The 19122-nt window shown below is 45.2% G+C and overlaps 1 long non-coding RNA gene across 4 annotated transcripts; it reads right to left on the bottom strand.

Annotated features, from left to right (window-relative positions):
• Positions 1-1161: 1161 nt before the first annotated feature.
• On the bottom strand, positions 1162-16431 carry LOC138110480 (uncharacterized). 4 transcript variants are annotated; one of them, XR_011150949.1, is made up of 6 exons: positions 16261-16431; positions 11471-11567; positions 11018-11155; positions 7627-7825; positions 7353-7519; positions 1162-1522 (listed from the first exon to the last, which is right to left on the bottom strand). It is a non-coding gene; the product is annotated as an uncharacterized lncRNA (long non-coding RNA). The 4 variants fall into 4 exon arrangements; XR_011150946.1 differs by lacking the exon at positions 16261-16431 and adding an exon at positions 16131-16250; XR_011150947.1 differs by lacking the exons at positions 11018-11155; positions 16261-16431 and adding an exon at positions 16131-16250.
• Positions 16432-19122: the final 2691 nt, after the last annotated feature.

The following is a 19122-nucleotide window of genomic DNA, read 5'->3' on the forward strand; positions in this document are numbered from 1 at the left end:
TTATTGTGATTTGTATTGCACCAACAGCCTGCTTTTGTAACAAACACCCCAGGCTGTACTGAGTTCTGTAACAAATCCTTAGTGCTCAGACGCCCATTCCTTGCTCTGTGCCCAGGGAAAGTGGGAGTGTGAGATATGGTGGAGGTGGCTTCTGCCCCAAGCATCCTCAGCAGCAGCCTGGAGAGGAGACAGCTCTCTCCAGAACCTTTCCCCTATGGCTTTATAGGCACAGGCTGGGGCTCACAGGCACATCATGTATCCTTTGCCCTGCATGCACAGCCTTCTCCAGCACCACCTTCTTTCTTTGACCCCAGCACTCCCATCACAGAGAATTTGGATTGTCTTCTTGTTTTAGAAATGTCACAAATGCCATAAGGACTGTAGATATTTCAGAGTAGAGAAAAATACATCCTAAGCTGACAGGGATCTCAGCATTCAGCCTCACTGGCCAGCCAGGAAGCAGAACAAGTGGCCTTGTTGCTCTCTGAAGTCTCTACTCACTGATTTTGGACTCCCTGGAGTTGGTTGTAAGACAAGCACTGTTTTAGTGGAACTTTTCCTGGCAACAGTGATTTGCCCTAAGCAGGGATGTGGGATTAATAACCTTGCCTTGCTTCCTGAAAGGAAGAAAGAAACTGGAGGTGGGTTTGGGTGGCATGGAGAACATCAGGCAGGTTGAGAATGTCACCTCCAAGCACTCCATAGTTTGGAGCAAGTGTGGAGCATTACTGAAAGGAAATTTGGGTCCCAGCACCCAAAGCCAGGAGCCACGGGACCAGCTGTGCCTTCAGATACTTCTATTTTCCTTGCTTTGCTAACAGATGGTACCTTAGGCTCTTGAAATAAATAACATTTTGTTGCCTAAGCTACGAATGCTGGCATGAGCTTTCAGATAAAAAGAAAATACCCATGTATGGGGCTGTGTTATGAGGATGCTTTTAAAATTGCTGGAATTACCAGGAAAAGGGAGGGCTCTAAGTGTTCCCATTCCACTGACAGTAGCAGGGATTGCTGGATTGGGCTCTCTCATCTGACAAATGCTGAGCAGGGTTCCATGAGCACCTGGGGCTGTACCCACCAGCCTGTTCACTAATGACAGAGCCACCAGATCAGTGTGTGGGCACTGCCTCATTGCTGTTTTAGTCAATAAAACCTACTCGGTGAAACTATCAGCATGTTTATTACAAATAATATTTGACAGGATGAAATTAGCACATAGATGCTCTTATGTTGGTTAATGAGGTCTGAAATCTAATCCTATAAATCATCAACAACAGCCAGCTGGTGACAGATAAAAAGTAGAGAGGGTGGTTATAACACATCTACATCACTGTGATTTAAAATAGCAGCATACCTTCATGCAGGATAGCATGGATTAGGAAACAATCAGGTGTCTACCCTGGTTGCAGAGTTTCCCTTTCAAGCAGACGTCATGCTGGGGAGCTGGGGTGCAGTTCAGAGCTGCTAAAGCAATTGAGCCTTCCACTACATCCAGTTGCAGGTTGGTGGCCCCTTCAGTCAGCTGTTGGGTGAGAAAGACCTGATCAGGTTGTCCTTCCAACAAAAAAGAAGTTGCAGCTGCTATGATAGAACGGGCTACATCTGAGTTTACAGATCAAATGGAAAGAAAAGTGTCTGTGTGCTTTCCAACCCTGGCTGGTACCAGTGAAAATAAAGTCAAATCATGGCCAGTCTGAAATTGTTGAACACTTATAAGAAATGCATGCTCTAATTTGCAGTATTTAGCATCCAACAGAATCCCTTGTTCTCACGACTTAGGAAGCAGTCAGGCTTTCTAAATGTATGTCTATTCTTATTCAAACACAACAGGAGCAAGTAAATTACTTTATTACATTTACTGTCCAGTATTTTTTATTTAGGAAGTAAATCTACTTGAAAGGCTACCACAGGTAGCAGAAGAAGAGGAGGCAAGAGTGTGTGTGAGGCACCACAAACACTCCCCACCTCCCATGCACAGCTGAATCACAGCTGCAAGCACATCTCTGCACACAGTTCTCTTCATAGCTGGGCTGGTTTATGGGCACACACATCTCTTAGTGTCCAATTCACAGCGTGTTCAGTACTGGGAACAAATTCCAGGACTCTACTTATTTATTTATTTACAACCTCCAGTCATCACCTGGGGTTATATCTGACTGATCTAGACAGCCCTTCCACCTGTGCCTCCTAGCAAGCATTGCAACCTTTGCATAGAGGGTAAATAAGCACCTTCTGGCCTGTTCTATGCCTTAGACAAGCACTTTCCAGAAAAACAGACTATTCTTCCCTGTAGGCTGGGTTCTGGGAGAGAAGTATATTGTAAACGTTTAATATATGACTAAATACTGTGCAAAAATTATAGCCCTAAATATTTACTCACTGCTGCTTGCCCTGTGCTTTAAATTATCCTATGATGGAGTTATAAAATATCCACACATATTTAAGCTTTCTCCTGTTTTGTAACCTGCTAGTCTGCTGCATCACTGGGGGTTTCACATCAATTTTAACAGTGTTCATTTGGTTTTCCCACCTATGCAAATGTGCTGCTAACACTTCACCCCTGTTGTTTCAGTGTTCAACAGCATCCTACAGCAGTGTAAGATTTTCTATGGAGAGGGAGCTGCAGGTATTTATCCTGGAGAAAAGGAGGCTTGGGGGGGACCTTTCTGCTCTCCACATCTACCCAAAAGGATGGTGTAACAAGGTGGGGGTCAGTCTCTTCTCCCAAGTAGCAAGCAGTAGGGCAAGAGGAAGTGGCCTCAAATTGTGTCAGGAAAGGTTTGAACCGGATACTGGGAAGAAATTCTTCATAAAAAGGGTTATCAAGAACTGGAACAGGCTGCTCAGGGCAGTGGTGGGGTCACCATCCCTGGAGGGGTTTAAAACATGTGTGGATGTTGTGCTTGGGGACATGGTTTAGTGGTGGCCTTGGCAGTGCTGGGTTAATAGTCAGACTTGGTGATCTTCTCCAGTCTAAATGAGTCTATGAGTTTTGACAATAACAACTGCAATTATTTACATATTTCTTATATTTTCCTCAGTCAAGTCATGTCAGCCTCCCATTGGGGACCAGAACCTCTAGGCTGGATGCTGCAAGTATTTCCCTTACAATCAAACAGGAAATGTAGCAGAATATGTGTGAATTACTCATATTCACCAAGGAAATAACTGTGCTCTGAAAATTTGGGATGAAGAAATACCTCATCTAATAAACAATATTCATTTCTGCAAGAAAAGACTAGCTCACTGATGCATTGCATTATTTTAGCATAAGGTATGCTGTCCCCACGCTGTGAGAAAGAAACACCATTTCAGATCTCCAAGAACCAGCATATTACAGTGACACCTGTGAACATTCCTCCTACTCAGTGAACGGGGAATTAGCTCAGAAAGAAACCAAACTTCACTGTGTGTGTAAGAGGCTTTGCCTGTACTCTGGGTATTTTTTGAAGCATTCTTTCTTGCACACTGCTCACTGAAAAGATTTGTGGATGACTATTGTATTGCCCAGGGAAAAAGGAGGTTCATGAAAAGCCACTAGGAGAACCTGGAAATAGTCAATGACAACATGATAGGCAAAGCAGGGAGCTCCCTTACTTGGCACTAATAGGTAGAAAGAAACTTAATTAGTACCAGCAGTTATAGTAATCCTCAGAGACTTTGACCCTGGAGCTGATCTTAAGTGTCCAACTGCTTTTCATACACCAACAAGCAGGGGCAAGCTGAGCAGGCTTCTTGCATGGGCTACCACAGAGGAACAAGAAACCCAGGAGGAAAACAAAAACCTGTGGCACGTGCAAAGCCACTGCTAAATTGCAGAGGCTGAAGGGGGCTGAGCTGCAGGAGGTCTCCATGGGTCAGGCTCAGCTGGTGCAGCCTGGTGTTTGGTAAGCCCCTGGAAAGAGTTGGTGTGGGGAATGTTTGATGGAGAAAGTGTGGGTTCTGACAAGTTCATTTTGAGAAAACATGGCATTTGGGGGTTTGGAACATAGGCAGGATCTAACTTAGGATGCCAGGAAATGCTTGGACTCCTTGTAGAAAATGAACTGTCAGCAATAACAGGAAACATCTTTGAAAAAGCTGGGCACTAATTCCAAGTATGAGGCACGGAGCAAAGAATGTGACCTGGTTACATGTCTTTTATGCTTGGATATCAAACTGCCTCCCGACCACAAACAACAATAGATTTTGCTCAGTTGCTTGCTCTGCTGATATAACCTTATCACTCCTGACACATAAAGTGCAGTGATGGCTTTGCTGCTGCAGTCTCTATCCTTTACAGCCATACTTATGCGCTATAAGATTAATCTGCAAGCATTCATTGTGAGTCTCTTAATGCAAATAACTCACTTTTTGTAGTCATTCCACAAAAAAAGATTACATTTGCAAAAGGATACAGGGCTTTAAAACGTTGTCACATCTTGCACCCTATGAATGCAATGTATTTCTAAGTCAGCCTTGTCATAGGAAGCAGACACACCATTCAAAAAACCAGCAGCCTGCCTCTGTTAGCTTGAGAGGTAACAAAAATAGGAGAAATTTCCTTGATGTAAGACTGGGGAGGAGAAAAATTCTGTTCAAATCACTATTACTGTGCATGCAGTAAGGTTAATGAGTGGCAACTGCACTTCTAATAAAGGTGTACCCTGACTTATTAAACAGAGCCCTGCAGCGATCACCCAGCTGACATGGAGAGGATCCTTGCTTGGCACGTGCAATATGGGAGAGGACTCACTTCCCACCCTGCAAAGACAGTCCTTGGGACCTGGAAGAGCCTCAGTTGTCACGCCTGGGATGCCACTACTGCCACAGGTGCTGTGGTTGCCAGTGATCCCCCATCTCTCAACCAGCGTTTGGGAGGTGCTCTGACACCCCCAGTCTGTACAGAAGTCTAGGATTCAATTCCTCCTTCTGGCCTTCACAGGGCTTTTTCTGGGTTTCATCCCCCAGAACTGACCACCACTCTTTTGCAAAAGCCACAGCTTTAGGTATTTGATCACCTAATCTCAAAAGGGCCTCAAGACCACAGCAATTCTCAAAGCTGGAACGACTGCCTCTGCTAGCAGTGAAAAAGAAATTACTCAAATCAACTGATGGTAGAGTATTCAAGCTGAATATTTAAGGAGTTTCAGAAGCTTATCAGGGATCTCAATTTTGTGACTTGTTTTCAAATTTCCTCTGTAAGTCATGAGTCAAAAAAAGAATGCAAATAAACAATGAAAAAGATATTGAAAATATTATTTCAGTCAGCAGTAAAATGAAACAATGCAATGGAAGATTAATTTCCCCTCTGCGCGTGCTGAGTGATGACACAAATACTGATTTCAAAAGATGCAAAAGGCATTGTGCCCCAAAAGATGGAGCATGATTATGAGCTTAATGGGCTGTTTAACTTGATAAAGTGCCAGTTTCTAAATAGAAGCTGTGCTTTAAATATTTAATCAAATTTTGAACAGTCTTCTATTTTTTTTCCTTGGCTAAAAACAGACACCAAAAAATTGCATTTTTCTTTAAGCATCCAAAAACATTGATACAGAAACTAAGCAGGAGGAGGAAGATTTAGGTAAATTTGAACCTATTTATTAGGTGCCTTCTAATCAAAGCAGTGAAGCTTCAGCGCAGATCCCAGCCCCCTGTCAAGCACATCACCCAACAGAGATTTGCCTGTGCCTTTTGACTTTCCAGTGGTTTACACACCTACAAGTGGGGGGGTTCTTTCCCTTGCATCCCCATGGCTCCAGTGCCTCACACCAGCATCAGTGTGGTACCACTACCGCAGGCTGGAGTCCTCTCACCGCCCTTGCCCAGAGAATTGATATCCCTGGCATAAAGCTAACAATGGGATGTGCCAAATGGAGTCTGTGCATTAAATGTCACCAGCAGGGACCATTTGCCTCTCATCAAACCTTTTGCATTGCATCCCTCTCCCACCTGCTTGAGTCTCCATCAATATTTTAGTCCTTTCCCACCTGCAGCCCCTGAGCAGTTCAGGACATCCCCTGGTTGTCTTCCCTTCTGTCACATGAACTTAGAAAACCTATATATTCCCATCAAAAGATACTGCAAAACATTTAAAATAACTAGAAAGATGTCAAACAGTCCTGTTGGAAGCCAGGCCAAGGCCACTGGCTGCTATTTTGCCACCTTGAATACGACAAGGCAAAAGAAGGATGAAAATAAGTTCTGAGGGCTCCTCCAAGCCAGAGGGATCCCCAACCTGCCTGTGAAGGACCAGGGTGCCCAGACACTGTGGGAGCAGTGAGCTGATGGCACAGGAATCCTGGTGGTTTTAGCTTTGAGCCCACAAGGGCTGGATCATCCACGCTGAGCTGCCCACATTCACAATGTCACTGTTGTCCCCTGGCAGGCTCTGGCCAAAGACCAGAGCGTATCACAGCAGCCCAGCTCCAAAAACCCAAGAGGCTTTTTCCTTTCCAAACACTCGCCTATGCCCTCTCCAGTTGTCACCTCCCATGAGAGAAAAAAGCTGCTGTCCCTTTATTGCCAAGGCCACAGCACTGGACTTTGAAAGAAGGAAATGCCTTTGTGGCTGGAGGTTTTATATCCCAATGACAGATTGCTCCCCGAGTGCAGCCAGCCAGCGTCCCCGACACGTGGCTACAGCCACAGCCCCAGCCCAGCAGAGCAGGGATGGGAACAACCCCTCCAGCAGGCACAGGGCTCAGCTTCTTGCAGAAATAGGTCCTTGGCAGCCAGGAACAAATTAACATTCAAGTGAGTCTGTTTGGATAACAGAAAAAGCAAAAACTCCGCATGGCAAGTGATCCCTTTTAGAGCAGCATTACAAGCCTGGCAGTTGTCCAACTGGCACAGTAGCTCTGAAACAGTGAGCACACACCACTTAGCTGGTGATGTGTAAAGGGCACCTCTTAACAATTTCTGCCTTGAAAACTGTCTTGTGAAATTTTTGAACTTGAGTTGTATTCATACATCACCCAAATCAGCTGTGTATCATTCAGCACAGCTATTAGTTCCAGACTCTAAATAAATCTAGCATCTGTGTCACTCAGCAGCAGTAACAGTGTGACACTTCTTTTTTCAGTTTGCCTGTTTTCCTTTCTTTTTGGCACAGATGGCTGGGTGACGAAGTCATGGATACTTCCTAAAGTGACTGGTTTTGCACCCTTCATTGTTTTAGCTATCAGAAGCTCCCTGTGTTTGGAGCTATAAAACCCACTGCACCCCCAGCTGCAGATTAAACTTCCCTAGAAGCTCTCTTTTCCAATCCCATTTTCACTAATGCCCTCACTGGATCAAACGTCACAGTCAGCTGTCCAAGGTGTGCTGCTCCTTCATTTTATCACAGAATATTTGAGCCAAGCCATAGGTACCTCACAGCCCAGTCTGACTTTTCTAGAAAGGTCCTGTTGGGATCACGTCTCTCCTCCACTGAGCTTCCTGGGCACAAAGGCGCAAATCCAGATGGAAGAATCCTCCTCAAAGCAGCTGCCTGGAACCTATGTCTGCTTTCTCAGGTCCCAGAACACTGGCCATGCTCCTTGTGGAGAGAGTAAACATTCATGTTGATGCAACCCAACAAGAGCACCCTGCCATTTACAGAGGAATGAGAAAGAACTGATGTGCACAGGCAGGGATGTTACTCACCCACACAGGCAGAAGTACAACACTGTCACAGGGAGTAGCTCTGGAGACTTCCAACTCCCGATATACTGACAGAGGGAACCACCATATTCAGAAAGGCTTCTGGAAGCCAAGGAACTCCAAACAATGAAAATGGAAGCACATTCTTCTGTAGGTCAGGTTACACCCACCATTCTCACTCCATTGATACCAGCGTGGTTTCCTGCGGGATAAATTCCTGATCAGCAGTGAGACAGAAAAATAAAATCTGACCCTCATGGGGTTTTTGCCATTGTTTTTCTTGCTGGGACCTTTTTTATTTCTAATCTCATTATTTCTATTCTGGTACTCATTACTTTCACTTGGTCTGCATCTATCACACAACAGCCAATTTACAAGACTAAAATTTAATGTTAAGAAAAACCCCTCAAAACTAAAAACTAGCAATCTGAACAAAAGAGGTCTAATGAAGTAACTATATGCAAATAAGCAGATTGCATAGATAGCAGAAATGGAGAGAGACTAATAAGAAAAGAAGCAGTAATAGGAAAAGCTGCTTTGGTAACTTCAGTAGGAAATTGGAAAACTTTTTGCCTGATATGTTTTTAAAGGCCAATTGGACAGGCCAGGTTTTGGAACTAGAGGACTTTGCCCCTGGCATGAGTGAGGCCCATAAGAAAAAAAAACCACATCTCAAGATCTGACTTTGTGAACACAATTTCTGCAGCAAATCTTCAATGTTTCTTGCCTAGTCTAAGTCACTAAGAGCCAGGTGATGGGAGGGATGGGACTACCCCAGGCATTGCATGGAAGGGCACCCAGCCTGGGACACACACCCTTCCCTGCAGCCTTGCAGCATATTGGGATGGTTTTGATGCCTGCTCCTGCCCAAAGTGTTTTTGAAGCGTTTGATGCTTCCCAAAGCCACCTGCAGGGGCTGGCTGAGCACAGCTCAGCTCAAGACTGACTTACAGATGGTTTTTCCTTGTGACCAGATTCATGTTTGAATTGCATTAAAAGCATGCCACTCTGCACAGCCCTTTGTGCGATCAATGCCTCAAGCCATTCTGGTCATCCTCAAGAGCAGGGCTGTGGCCTTTCATGCTGTATCATTGCTGCATGCCACATTCACCCCAAAAAGCAGCTGGGTTTGCAGAGTTCAGACCCCCCCACAGGACACAGCTAATGCTGCAGCTGCTTCTGAAGAGCACTTTCCCCAGACAGATTGACAGACAGCAGCCACTCAGCTCCCTGCAGAGGGACCCTGCTAACCTTTTACTCCTTCCTTCTGCAACACTATTGCAGCAGCCTCGGTTTCCTTCCCAGATCCAAATGAACGGAGCACATGGCAGTGCTATCAGCAGGTGAATGTCTCGCTTGCAGGACTCCATTTGTTTTGCTCAGAAGACAAAATACCAAAACTGCCTTACTGTGCTGGCCTGACTGAGGCTCATGAGAGCATGTTGAGAGCAGCCAGGGTCACTTATGTTTGCAGCCATTCAAGCTCAGGGGCAAAGTCTATTATAAGAACTTTTTAGGGGTTGATTTAGAGTGCAGAGGAGAAGGGACACCCAGGGTAGTGGGAGCAAGGGGACACACAGGTCTGCTGGTACACACAACCAATGCAGAAGCCACTCTGCTGGGCTGGGGAAGACTGGGCTCCTCAGGAGGGCTGCCTGCACAGCCTGGTCCTAAGCTGCACCACCTCCCAGAGCTGGATTTTCTCCTGGGAGCAAATTTGAGCTTATTTAGCTGAATGCATCAAAAGTAAAAAATAATAGACAAAAACATCAAGAAATGCAAGACAAAATTAGCTAGGATAAAACCTGTGTGATGGGTGGCATTATAAATGCCTAGGAATAATCACAGCCCACCCAAGACTATTTTCAAAGGAAAGTAGCTCAGCTTTGATGCCTTTGGAGTCCAAGGACTTTGGCTTTTTGCTTAAACTCCTTCCATTGTGTTTTATGTTTTCTCAGGGGAAAACACAGGCATCAGAAAAACACCCTTTTTAAGTAGGCTGCAGCTGAAGAAATGGCTTCATCTCCTGTGAAGAGATAAGAAGTGCTTTGCTTTTCAAGAGGTTGAAGTAAACAAAAATCAGCAATCAAGGGAATCAAAGTGCCCAAAGAGTCTTTGCTCACTGCTTGTCAGTGCTGAACAAGTTCTATTAAAACCAAAAAACCAAACCAAGCCACAACCCCAGAATCACAACAGATGTTCAGGCACTCTCGCTTCCCAGTCTGGCTACAAGGGGAAGAAGTGACATAGCAAGAAGAGATGCTGAAGTGTACTTTTCCCCAGGAAAACAAAAATAAAAGCTCTGTGACAGACACATTCAAGACCTGCACCCTGTGGAGCGCAGCAGGAACATCGCTTGTGCTCACCACCACATCCCTGCTCCCCACAGTCCCATGTGATGATGCATCAGAAGCCTCAGGGCTTTGCTTCCTCCTCTGAGGGCTGATGTTTGCCTTCATCCCCAGGCAGCCCTGCTCCAGCTGCCTCTTGCAGCTCCCTTGTGAGCTGGGACTATTGCTCAGCCCTTCTGTCCTCTCCAGGTGGTGGCGGAGGCCTGCTCCTGGCCTTCCAGTGTCACTGTGTTCTCCCACACCATCTGATCATCCCCACAGGCCAGCCAGGGGCATGGCAGAGCCAACAGCATATCCGCAGGACCACCCTGCCCACAGAAAGCCCCAGGGAGCGCTTGGACAATTCCCTGCAGAGCTCCCATAAACTACTTGAGTTAGGTTGGAGGCCATGCAGGTGATGGCACTCAAGGGCTGATTGGCAGCACCCAAACACACAAGTAAGGAGCAGATGGTGTCTCAGGAAGTGCTCCCCGTACCTGGACAGGGGCCAGAAACATGCTGGCCACCACACCAACTTATCAGCAGCAGACAACTCTGCAAACAGCCTGCAGACAAGCTGCTGCATAAATCACAGAGCCTCAGACAGGGTGAGGAACCCCATCCACAAAGTACAGGGCAGTGAAATGCTGTTTCCTAGGCAAGGCAGGGATGCTGACAGCAGCAGTGGCTGCAGCACAGCCCTGGGAGCAGCATGGCAGGAGGAGGCATCTCAGAGACCTGCCTGCCACCCTCCACTCCTGGCAGAGATGGACTCTGGTTGCTAAGCCCAGCATTCACGTTTTACCTGTATATTTTCCTCAGGCTGGCCGTGTTCTTATTTTCCTCATGAAAACACAGCTCCAAGGCTCGTCCCATCTCCCCACAGTGCTTCCACATCCCTAACAACTTCACATCCCCCATGCAACCCTCAGCCACTGCTGCAGACTGCGAGCCACCACCTCTGGCCGGTCCTGGGAAGCAGCAGATGGGTGCAAATCCTCACTGCTGTAGCAGAAAGGCTACACAACAGGACAAGCCCTGCTCTATTGTCCACCAATATCTACCTCTCCATCTTCAGGCAATGCAGATTTCAGGTTTCTTCAATAGTCAGACGGACTTGGATGCTTTTTATGATTAAATGGATGTGTCAAGCAGGGCCCTTCTAGATAAAGTGGCTTTCAATAAAAAGGCTGTTTCTAGTCCTGTAAATGATGGCATTATTTGAAATAGGAAAGTCATTAGCAAACCATTGCCAATCAGCATTTAATGAACCAGAATACAAGAAAACTACTACCATAATTATCTGCTGTGGTAATTTTACATTTTCTTTCATTAAGTGAATGAAAAATAAAGTGGCCACAATTATCTGAGATTCTAAGTGAAGTCTCCCAGCCCTCCCACAGTTATTTGACTATGTGACACTATAGTGCTTCGTCTGACTGCACAGATGATAAGAGGAGGCCACCTTGGGGTGCAGCACCATGTGCATTGTATAGGCAAACACAAAAGAGTTTTACCTGCCACAGGATGTGGATACAGCTATTTTGTAGGCCAGGACCAGATCTTGTCTTCACCAACATCAATGACCTCCAGTGAAGTGCCATCAGGCCAAACCTGGTGTCAGCCAGAAGTAAAAGACCAGGTTCATTAGTTACATGTGGTCAGTGCCAGTCCCCTGGCTGGCAGGAGGGCCCAAACTGGCCCAGAATCACTGCAAAGCTCCGAAACACCCAGAGGAACAAGGACATCCCCTTCCAGCAGCATGTCACTCTGCTAAGCTGGGAAGGGGTGAGTGAAGGGAATCTTCTGTTGGGTTGTGGTACCTGTGATATGACATAAATTAAAGGTGACTGTGCTGCTGCCTCCCAGGAGTGCCACCATGGCTATCAAAGCTGTGCTGCTGCAGCCGGGGGGCACTGAAACACTTCAGACTTCTGCTCTGTAGTGAAGTCTGTAAACCCAATGACCTGACATTGCTTGACAGACAGAGGAGGAGACATCCAGCATATTGAGGCTGTTAGCAAGAGCCAGGGAACAACAAACATTGTCGTGCTATGAAATTAAATTGAAATGCGATAAAAGTCTCACATGGGAAAATATGCAGATCAACCTGAACTTTGTCACTTTGCTGAATTACAGCACGTTTGGTGACAGGGATAGCTTTTCAACTGGAAAGTAACAGATTTTTCTCTCTGATGTTGCTGAAATCTGGACATAAAAAGCAGGTTTTTTACGAAGTGACAGTAGAAATACAATAGAACTTCTAGAGGATGTCGCTTTCTTTCATTCAAAGGGATATCGGTTTAAGGAGAATTGAAGTTCTAATCAAAGATATTTCTTATGTTTGTGAGAAGCAGGGAAAAGTGACAACTGCTTGTTGGCTGTTGGCTCGTGCTGAGCCAACCCTTTGAATATTATTCCAGTTGATTAAATTTGCATTGCTAATAGGGGAGAAGCCATATGCCTTGCACACCTGTAGAACACAGCTCCGGGTTTTGAAAGGTTATTAATGCACCATTGTGCTCTGGAGAGAAAGGATTTTATCAGAACGGGATGAGGAGCTGCTGGGGGTGCAGAGAGTCCCCTGCCACTGCTCCCCTTCCATGCTGTGCATGTGCTCCCTACACAGCTCACCCCAGAGCTGGCTACACAAATGTAGCAGCAGGGAAGGGGAGAAACCTGCCTCTTCCTAGGCAAAAACCTGTTGGCTTCGGCAGGGAAGTGTCTATCTGGGCAGCATGAAGTCTCACTGAGAAAAAGAAAAAAAAAAAAGAAAGAAAAAGAGCATGCAAGAGATTTAAATCTAACAGAATGGCTTATAAAGATAATGGAATTTGTGCTCTCTGTATGGCTTCAGCTGAATTTTAAATGTCTTGGGTAAAACTGAGGGGTTTGTTTTTCCTGTTGTCCAGTTAAGAACTTTGTCATCACTAGAAATTGCCAAAATTATTGCTCTCTCCTTCAGGTCATATTCAAAAAATTAAACAGACTACTCCTACTCCCCTTCAGACTTCGTAGAGGGATTTTATCCTGATTAAAGCATTAAAAATTAATGCCACTCAGAACAAGTCCCTTTGGATTCTACAGACTGCAGCTATTGCCTGTCTCCTCCAGGTATTTCACTCGACATTATCTGTAATTAACATTACGTGTCTTAGCCAGTGGCTTTTTGTCAGAGAATTTTCAGCAGTGTAAATGGGAGCCAGCTCTGCCTGCTGTGAAAACCTGCCTCAAATGCCAGGCAGATCCAGTCTTGTCCTCTTTCTGGCGTGCAGCTTTCTTAGCAGTCAAGCAAACACTATACTCAGGCAATTTAGTGTGCATTTAACTTTCCAGGCTAAGGACCCTGCTAGGAATCACTTCTCAACACTCACTCCCACCCCTGCCACATTCAGGCTCAGACACCATTTGCTTTTTCCACTTAAAAGCTGCTGAGGAGAGGACAATGCATTCCAGGAAACTCAGCTGAGCTCACTCTGTGTTCAATACAGGTGGGGAAGTGTTTGGACTCAAGATGAAAAATGACTCCCATCCAGCACCAAAAGGGCCCTGGGCAAGCATTACTTTCGCCAGTTACCAACCCCATCAACCCAGCCTTAGCACTGGGAGTTACGAGTTTCACTCTCTCCTGAATTTCCAAAACTTTATTGGACTAATTGAGAACCCTTTAGGGACAGTCAGACAATGAAGCTCTTCACTGCAACGGTGCAGAAAGTGTGATAAAGAGACAGAAACATGGGCAGGTATTTGTTCACAGGCATGTATGTGCATTCTCCTTTCTCCGTGGATGTCTTTGGAGAGACAGAAGGAAACAGACGCCTGAGTGCACTTTTTCCTAAAGCACTCTGAAAATCCTGACCCAGCAAAGATGACCCAACAGGACAAACACTGCTTTCTGTGCAAAAACACACAGGAAATACGTGTTGTAATGAGCTCAGGGTGAGTCCAGGCAGCAGCACCCAGAGCGCAGCCAAGCAATGCTGGAGAATGAGAGCCAGTGGTTCCCTCCACAGTGACTGGGAAGGAGCCCTGCAAGGCAAAGGGACATGGGGAGGGAGTTGCAGTGGCTGCAGGTGACACCTCTGGCCCAGCATTTGTGAAAATCAATGCTTTCCCGCAAATACCTACGGAAAAACTTGGCACTTGGAACTTTTAAAGACTCAAGAGGAGAGCTGCCCTGTTTGTTGGCTATATTAATGTGTATATTAAACTTGCACTGCTTTGGTCCCCCCTGCACTAGCTGGAGAGAGGCAGCATTGACTGCATCATCTTCTGATGCACCATGCCTGTCCCTTTCCACCTGCATCCCTTTCTTGGTTTGAAAAATACATCTGCATCAAGACAGCTGCTTCCTATCATGATGCCTGGAATCACAGGTTGTCTTAATTAATGGACGTTTTTCAGAGTTGGCAAGAACATTACTGAGGTCAGTTTGTCAGAAACTTTTGTTTGGGTTCATTAGCAATTTGCCTTTTTTAATTGCAAAGTCATTTAGATTTGATAAAGCTTGTTATCAGTTTCCCAGAAATGTCTGAGGTGATAATTGCCATTTTAAAAATATTCTTCAGAAAAACTTTCATTTGAAGTTATTTGTCAAATTATGAGATTTGTTTTACATTTTCAAGCCAAAAGTATCTGGGAAAACAGACAGGATGAAGGAGGCAGTGGTGGCATGAAATGGCTTCAAAAATTTCATGCTGTTGACCTTACACAAGGCAGAAATGTCAAACCCTCAAAATTACTAGTAGGACAAGATATCAAACCACCCAAAGGATCCTATAATGATGCCTTAATGCCCATGCAGGGTTCACTGTAACATCAGCCATGGTCAAGATGTTGTTGGAAACCTGCTTTACCTAGAGTTCCAATGACTCTGCCACCCCAGCACAAACGAGGTGCCTTCTCCTGTGACAGCCCACCCCAGCAGCCAGCAGGGCTCTCGAGTCTGGCATGGATGCACAAGCTGTTCCTGTTGCCTTTCCCAGAGCTGTAAGAGCGCCCGTGTGGTTGGAAAAGGCTGGTTCCAGCAAAGGGCAGCTCGGCTCAGTTTTAAGAAGGGCACAGAGCACAGATTCCTATGGCAGGCTTTTTCTCAGCTTCCATGGGGTTTACTCTTTCCCAGACAAGAGAACAACAACCAAGGAAAGCAACAATTGCCACATAATTGCAACATTCTGAAAATAATCCACTTCCTTTGGTAAAGGAGCACGTTACTAACAAATGTACAGAAGTAAGACTGAAATCGGGCTGCAAGGTAATGAAAAATGTGCAAGGACTCAAGACAATTCCCAGCAGAACAACAGAGCCTCTTCCAGGCTCAGCACTGACATCCCACATCTGGGACAGCTCATTAAAAACACCCACGGCACAGAGCAGAGCTTGAGCTATGGACAGGAGCAAAAGCTCAGTGGAAGAGAAGAGGTCGGAGCCCTCTTCAAGGTGAGCCAAGGCCACTCAAGTGACGTGCGCTGCAGAAGCCATCGGCACAGTCAGCCACAGAGACAGCTAACAAGGCACAAACGCATCCTTTTAGGAACAAAGGCAGCCCCTCCCCAGCCACACTGCACACTAAGCTCAAGGACGTGGCGTGTCAGCACACAGAGCTCCACTCTCTACTCTCTAACTTGGAAAGGGCCTTGAATGCTCTGTTTAAATTTAATTTATAGACAAGAAACCCAAAGTTTCTTAAAAGAGCACGTCAGTAAATTAGCATCAAATTTTGCTGCCTTGTCAAGGATTAGCAGTTTTAATCCATTTCAAGTATGGATTGGGAATTAGAAAATAGTGCTGAGATATTAATAACAAGTAGTTCAGTGTGTGCCCTTAATTTGCTTAAATTTAAAAGGGCTGGTAAGAATTTTTATGCAGTGGAGATAAAGCTCAGCAGATAGAATAAAAATGTCTTAATGGCACAACATACCTAGAGCTTTTGGGCTAAAGATCTGTTTTTCTATTGCTTTCTACATCAGATATTTGCTGGCTACCTGAGGTCTTCTGCTAAATCCTTCTGTTACTGATGCTTGCTGTCTCCAGCCATTCACCTCCTCTTTTCATCAGCAGCTTGGAAGGCAACTGAAGATGTGCTTGAATAACCAGAAGTTGCCTGTCAGAGCCCATAGTTCAGAGTGTCAGAGTCAGCCCATGCTCACACACGCACATCCTCTCTGGACACAGTACCTGCACACTCAGGAGCCTCCAGCCAAAGTGCTGCACTTCCAAAAGCAGAACAGGTGGGGATAAAGAAAGTAAGATACACCAAAGGGCTTTTTAACTCATTGTCAGCACCTCGGAGATAAAATTTACATACCCCAAGGTGTTTGGAGAACGCCCACAAAGCCTGCTCTCCAGCACAGCCCCATAAATCACCGATTTAATGGGTGTTAATGGGCTGGTGCCTTCAAAGCTTTTCAGTCAGCGCAGATGTTTCCTCTTTGACAAACCACTTTGATCATTTATGCTACTAGTTATTTTTAATTCAGAAAATGTCATATTAATTGTTTGAAATGTGCTGTACAACAGGCCATGGTATTGTTGATTGCCTTCCCTAAACTCCTGCAAAACAACTATCAAAAGTTTGGTCCAGGCACATAAGAAGGAAATGCAATTAATATAAATTGAGCTGTAAGCTAAGGTTCAGTTTCTCCTCCCAGATAACAGTAGATGCCATTAGGATAAGTTGTGTGTGAAGTCAAGACAAGACTGTGATATTATGGTCATAAATCACAGTGTCTTGTACATAATCTCATTTACAAAATGCACCCCATTCTCACGGCCCTTGCCATTACACAGGAAAACACAGGGGTGCTCCAAAACCAAGAAGAGATTGCCCAGCTAAAGTGAAGAGAGCAGAGACCATGCTCATCAATAGTTGCATTCCAGCAACAGAAAACAGCCCTCTTTTTTCCTAGGCAGAACAACAACAGCAGAAATCTCATCATGTCACACAGTCACTGTACATTACATCTCTAATCTTGTCTGTCCAAATTTTTCAACAGCTCAGTGTGTTTCCCCTTCAAAAGAGCTGCTGTAGTTTATCTGGAGCATAACAAGTAGGGTGACAAAAAACCAAAGCTAAACCAAACAGCCGTGGATCAACCAAAACTACTGGCCCTGGCTGGCACATCAACTCCCTGCGAAGGGGGGCAGATGACCAGCTCAGGTGCTCCATCAGTAGCACTGAATGCCGGTCAGGAGATGAGGTTCCCACCATGGGATGTGCAGCACTGCTGACTGGTTCCAAATGTTTTGCAGATAATAAGCTGTTCCTAAGTAAAATTTTCCCAATAACGTAAAATTGGTTTTTTGCTGATAAAATTTAAGCTATTTAGTAGTATTTCCTATCAACCACTCCATACCTTTTGCTAGGATCGCTTATGCTAAGATTAAGGAAATCACAAAAACATTAGAAAACATGGAAAGAAAATTGTTAAGATTATATTTGTCCTCAGTTTGACCTTATTTTAGAATAGGCCATAACAAAATGAAAGTAAATCTTTCAAAATAGAGGTACAGGTTAAAATTGCTCCTAATTAAAAAATAGCTGTAAACAATCTGCTTAAATGAAACAGCTTGAATGAATGAGGGGAGGAGGTGCATCCCACCTCCTCCCTTCGTTTGAAACAGGCCAAATCAACTTACTGCACTTCCAAGCTGTTGACATTATTCCAGAAGTAATCATGTTGCTGTCTAGCCAGGGAAGATTGATGCCTATCTGTGCTGACAGACATGCTGATGCCTCTTCTCCTTAGGTTTCCAAGGTTATGGTTTGACAATCAATTAAAAAGTTCTCTCTTCCCTAAGTGTTGGGCTCCACTGACTTTCTCCTGCCCCTTCCTTACTTGTAAAACACCTTCACATTGTCCCCTTGACCACAGGGATTTTGTGAGCACCCTTTTTCAGCAGCCTGTTTTGGGATGACTTTCTTCAAGCTCTTCTGTACCATGGAGCACCCACAACTGGGCACCGCTCATGTCTCCTGCCAAGGTGACAGAGGGACACAAATGCCACAGCTGCTCTCACTTACACAGGAGTCTCAGCTATATACCATGAAATTGCTGGTTCCTTGCTGCCACTACCAGCCCTGCCAGAGAAGGATGGGTGGGGGTCAGTCCCCAGAGCGCTGCCCTTGCCTCTCCCCACGAGCACGGCAGAGCTCATTGCCGCCGTGGCAGGATCCAAGAGAGCAAACCTCGACAGCTCGGGAGGTGCCAAAGTTGCACATTCCCAGCTTCATTCTTCTACCTGTAGATGGCATGGATATACCTTGCTATAGCTCAAGCAGCTCTCCACTCCTGCTCACTTGCTTAGTAGGCAGCGTTCTAGAGATCAGCACTTTTAAACATGAAGTACTATCTAGTGGGTGAAATTTACTCCCACCAGATGATACAGGACCTATATAAAGTATCTGCTTAGAACACCAATGCTTTTAAGGGCAGTGAAAGTAATACTCAAGTGAGAAACAACCGTAGGTACTATCACACTTGGCTTTGCAGTAACATCTTTACGCAGTGATTTCCCATGGCAAATGGAATTGTCTGCAGAGTGAAAAACAAAACCCGCCACACTTCCAAAGAAACAACAACCAGGAGAAAGCCATCTGAGCAGAATCCAAGCTACACAAAGTGTAGGACTATGCCTGTGAACTTCACCCACCGAGACATCCCTCAGCAAATACTACTGCTGAGACAAGCTGTAGGAGGCTGTTCTCAGGAGAAGCCGCCTATCTGGCTAAATTTGTTACCATGCCTTTGTAGCTTTGGGCTGCTTATGCAAAAAGTATTTCATTCCCTCAAGGTTCAGAGCAGTGCTTAGTAAGAATGACAGGAAAAAGTCAAAAATCCTAGCAAGTGTGACTGCCAGGAGAATGAGGTACCCTGGCATTTCCATAACTCTCACTTCCCCTCCCTCCTTCCACAATTTAACCAGTTAAGCACCTTTGTAAATCAAAACTGCAGCATCTTTCTTTAGGCACTCATGAAAAGTTTAGCCTTAACCTTAACTGAAAACCACTCAGATTTATTTTTTCCCCAAAATATTTTGTCATTTTTAGCATTTGATTAAAATAAGGGATTTACTCTGTGCAGAAAGCAAATCTCAAACAGAACTTAATACCTTCAGATGAGAACGCCCACAAAAGTGACTCTCTGCAGAGAACTGGAAGTTATCTGTA

The sequence above is a fragment of the Aphelocoma coerulescens genome, chromosome 4A (assembly GCF_041296385.1).
Source record: "Aphelocoma coerulescens isolate FSJ_1873_10779 chromosome 4A, UR_Acoe_1.0, whole genome shotgun sequence".
Taxonomy (NCBI): Eukaryota; Metazoa; Chordata; class Aves; order Passeriformes; family Corvidae; genus Aphelocoma; species Aphelocoma coerulescens.